Source organism: Solanum stenotomum, chromosome 4 (assembly GCF_019186545.1).
Source record: "Solanum stenotomum isolate F172 chromosome 4, ASM1918654v1, whole genome shotgun sequence".
Lineage (NCBI taxonomy): Eukaryota > Viridiplantae > Streptophyta > Magnoliopsida > Solanales > Solanaceae > Solanum > Solanum stenotomum.
Window position 1 is genome coordinate 24,491,296 of NC_064285.1, and position 5,213 is coordinate 24,496,508.

Here is a 5,213-nt window from a genome sequence, read left to right on the forward strand (position 1 = left end):
TTATATTGTCTCCAGTAAAGGTATTTAAGTCAATCCTAAGAAAACCAAGGCAGTTAAGAATTGGTCTAGACATTTGTCCGTTTTGGATATACGAAGTTTCTTGGGCTTGGACGGTTATTATAGGAGGATTCATGGAAGGATTTTCCTATATTGCTTCTTCTTTGACAACCTTGATTCAAAAGAAGGTGAAATTCCTATAGTCAAAAGCTTGTGAGAAGAGTTTTCAAGAATTGAAAGATGTACTCACTTCAACCCTATATTGTTATTGCTGGAAGGATCGAATGGTTTTGCGGTTTATTATGATGCTTCACAAATTGTTCTTGGTTGTGTTTTGATGCAACATGGGAAAGTCATTGCTTATGCTTCAAGACAATTAACAATGCATGAGAAGAATTACCCGACTCATGATTTGAAGTTAGCAACGGTAGTGTTTTCCCTTAAGATTTGGAGACATTACTTGTAAGGTGTTCATGTAGATATGTTTACCGACCACAAGAATTTGAAATATGTTTTCACTCAAAAGGATTTGAATCTTTGTCAAAGGAAGTGATTTGAGTTATTGAAGGACTATGACATGAGTGTCCTCTATCATCCCGATAAAGTGAATATGGTGGCCGATGCTCTTAGTCGACTATCAATGGGAAGTGTTGCTCATGTAGAGGATGATAAGAAGGAGTTAGTTTGTGATGTTCATAGATTGGCCCGATAGGGTGTTCACTTGGTTGATTTCAATGAAGGTGGTGTAGTTGTTCATAATGGTTATGAATCCTCTTTTTATCGAATATGAAAGCTAAGCAAGATCTTGATCTGGTATTGGTTGACTTAAATAAGTCAGTTTTCGAAAAATCCATTCAGGCTTTCTTCCAAGGAGGAGATGATGTCTTTTGATACCAAGGTCGGTTATGTGTTTCGAGTGTTGATGAGTTGAGGAATCAAATTTTGACAGAGACTCACAATTCTCGGTATTCTATTCACCTAGGATCTACCAATATGTACCGTGATTTGCGGGATGTCTATTGGTGGAATGTGATGAAGAAGGATATTGCGAGATTCGTGGCTAAATGTCTGAATTGTCAACAAGTGAAAGTTAAGCATAAAAAATTGGGTGGTTTGTCTCAAAAAATCAGTATCCCTACGTGGAAGTGGAAAGATTTAAACATGGACTTCATTACGGGCTTACCTCACACTCGTCAATAGTTTGATTCGATTTGGGTCATTATGGACCGAATGAAGAAATTGGCTGACTTTCTTCCTATTTAAACTTCATTCTCATTAGAAGATTACGTCAAGCTTTATATTTGGGAAATGGTAAGGTTACATGGAGTGTCTTTATCAATTATCTTCGATCGTGGTACTCAACTTACATCTTAGTTTTGAAAGTCATTTCAGAAAGGTCTTGGTACTCAAGTGAAAATTAGCACGATTTTTCATCATTAGAAGACCGATGGACAAGCCAATTGTACTATTTAGACTTTGGAAGATATGCTAAGAGCTTGTGTGATCGATTTCAAGGAAAGTTGGGATGACCTTTTGCCTTTGATTGAGTTGTTTATAATAATAACTATCATTCTGGCATTGGGATGGCACCGTTTGCGGCTCTTTACGGTATGAGGTGTAGGTATGTTATTGGTTGGTTTGACGTTGGTGAGGTTGCTTTGGTAAGGCCCGAGTTGGTGTACAACGCTATGGAAAAGCTCTAACTTATTCGTGAAAGGTTGAAAAAGGCTCAAAGTCGACAAGTCTTATGCCGATGTTAGAAGAAGAGAGATTGAGTTTGAAGTTAATGATTGGGTCTACTTGAAAATTTCACCCATGAAAGGTGTGATGAGGTTTGGAAAGAAATGGAAGCTTAGCCCCCATTATGTGGGTCAATATCAGATTTTGAGGCTATTGACAAAGTTGCTTATGAACTTGAGTTGCCTAATGATTTAGCATTAGTACATCCAATATTTCATGTCTCTTTATTGAAGAAGTGTGTTGGAGATCTAAAATCTATTGTTCCTTTGGAGGGGGAAGTTAAAGGAAATCTTTCTTATGAAAAGGTTCCGTTGAGATTTTAGACCAGCAAGTCCAGAAGTTCATAAACAAAGAAGTTTCTTCTGTGAAGGTTCTTTGGAGGTACCAATTAGTTGAGGGTGCTATTTAGGAGGATGAAGCCGATATGATGTCTCGGTATCCTCATCTCTTTCCCTCCTCTTCTGTTCTAGCTTGAGATATTAGTTCCTCACGGTTCATTCTTTTAGATCCATGTGTTTTAGTCATTCTCATGTTTCCATATGCTTGTATGTTCATGAAGACTCAATTTTTTATGTTATGAGCTAGCTTTGAGTGATTCTCCATGTTTATGTGCATTTGATGAAATTTGCATCCATGATAGGTTGTTAGTTTCTCTCCTACTTTATTCATGCTAGCTTGCGTCCCATTCGAGGACGAATGTTCCCATGAGGGAGATATTGTAACACCTCGGAAGTTGGAAATATGAGAAAGGAAAGAAAAAGTGCAGAAATTCTCTGAAGCATTGGTCTATGAGAGAGACCTACAGCCCGTAGGAATTCCAACGAGCCGTAGGAATGGAATCGCAGGACCTAGAATGGAGTTGTGGAAAATTAAGTTTCTGAAGTTTGACATACGAGTGAACATGATGAACTATAGAAAAATGACGAGTTTAGATGGGTTCCGTAGGAAGGTTCCAGACTTGGTGAAATTTTGGACTTAAACTTGGATTCAACAGATGGGATCTATGAACTGTAGAAAATTTGACAAATCGTAGAAAGGCCTCGTGGGAAATGATTGGATTTTTGGGTTTCTAAAGTTGGTTCCATTATTGACCAAGTTAGGCCTAGAAACTCTTACGAGTCGTAGGTCATAACCGTATGAGCCATCTGACAGTTATTTTTAAGGGTATTTGGTCTTTTCCTATGCATCTAATACCTAGACTACGTCGTTTTACCCAATTTCTAAGTCATATAACTATTTTTTTTTATTCCTAAAACTGGCTCAACTCTCTCAATCTCTCAAATCCCTAAATCCCATCCAAATTCATCCCCTCCAAATCTTCTCAAGTTTCAAGGGAGAAATCTTGGGTTCAAACTTCAAGTCTTTTTTTTCCTCCATTGCTTTTAGGCTTAGAACATCAATGTATGTAGGGCTTCATTAATGGGTTTCATTCACCCATTAACCCCTAAGATTTTCTCTAATTCTCTAATTCAATTTCAATCAAGTTGATGAGGTTTTCATTCGATTCTTCATGAGTTCTATTTATGTTGATTCAATTGATTGAATTTGATCTTATTATAATTATTCTAACCCAATTATATTCTTTCCTATTGAAATCACATGAATCCATGCATTGATTATGAGTTTGACTATGACCCCTAAAAGACATGAAGTTTTGAAGGAACTATGAATCTATGATTTGATGTTTTCATGAATCTATGCATGATTTATAAAAAGGAAATGTATTATGACTTAGGTTGCTTTAAGATGAGCATCAACGAAATTGTAAACGATTTTCTCACACATGCTTTATTCAAGATTCAATGAGCTACTCTATGATGTTTTAAGCTTGGACTAGTATTTGAATTGTACTTTCCCGTGGATGATGATATGTTTATGAAATTGACTATTCTGTTGAGATTTAACATAGCACACTGAGAGAACTTTGAGGTGGAGGCTCAAATAGGGGAGTCTCTAGTAGCAACCTCTAGTTCCAAACTATGTGCCCCCGTAGGCTTGCCTTAAATGACTTAGCTAGTGGATCCACATATAGCATATGATATGATGCAGAGAACTACCTTGGCAAATAGACTCTCCCTTCTCGATGTGGGAGTTACATCGGATTTCATGTTATAGCTTGCATGGTCTATTGTCGGTTAAAGCTAATATCCCACAAAATGATCTATGTTTTATATCAAGATTTTAAATGAAGCTTTCCTTATGATTTTAAAATGTGTTGACCATGTTCGTGATTTATGATGTTTCTTTAAATATTTTACTATGCTTAGCTTGGTCATGTATTTCATGTTTCGATTATGTCTTCTTATTATCATGTCTTACGTTTCATGCATATCTCTCATGCTTAGTACATTCCATGTACTAATGGATACTTGTTCCTACATTGTTTCACTAATGTAGGGTCCGGTGATCTTCTTCATCCCGTTAGTGGCTAGTTGGCTTGAGCATTTGAAGTTCAAGAGTTGGTGAGTCCTCATGTTTCGGGGACCATGTTACCTTTACTTCATTGTCATTATGTTTTAGTTTTCAGACATTGTACATGGGGTACGGGTTATGTCCCAACCACTTCTTTGATGTAATAGATGGTTTGTCAAGGCTATGTTAAAATTCCACCTATATGTCAAACGTTTTACTTTGATATGATTTCTCTTATTTCTATTATATTGTTTGAATGTATGTCAAGTGATTTGTGTAGGGCCTTTCGGGGTCTTATACGTCATGTCACGTCTAGGGTGTACTTTGGGTCGAGACATATAATTAGCTTATTCTTTAACTCAAGATTTGCTCGGAAGAGAAATCTAAGGCTTAAGATACTCTAATCAACTATCGAATTCAAGAGAATCTATAGAACTTATATGTGATAAATGAATGTGGTCAATTCTCAACTATCATTATGCATTTGTTTCGTCTTGTACCTTATCTTCTATTATTGATATTAAACTTTATAGTTACCAATTGTTTTTAATTATCATTTAGTCGATAATAGTGGTTCATAACCATAACCAACTCTCTTCTTTTGATCATCTAAAATTCTGAATAATAGTTAGCAAGATCTGATTGAATTATTATCTGTACTAATCCCTGTGGAGACGATCTTTATACTATACTATCTTTGACTAGTGAAGCTAAACTTATAGTGTATTTGTGCTTGCCAGTCAGCAAACTCAAAATAACTAGTTTTAATGGAGCTAAGCTGCTTTAAAATAATATGCCAAACTTTGCTAGAATGATTAGCAATAACTTATAAACTAAAGTAAATTTACAATGATCAAGGCCATCAGGTTGGTCTTGCTTACTACTTTAGCCTCCACAGAGCTATTTCACACGTTGTTTTATTTAGGTGACAAATACAGAACAATATGGGACCAGGAATGTCATTGTCAAGCTATATTCTACTCCTACTTAATTTCAGTCTCAATGGAGCTCATTTTAACAAGCATCAAATATAACATAACTCGAAATGGAAGAAATATCTACTG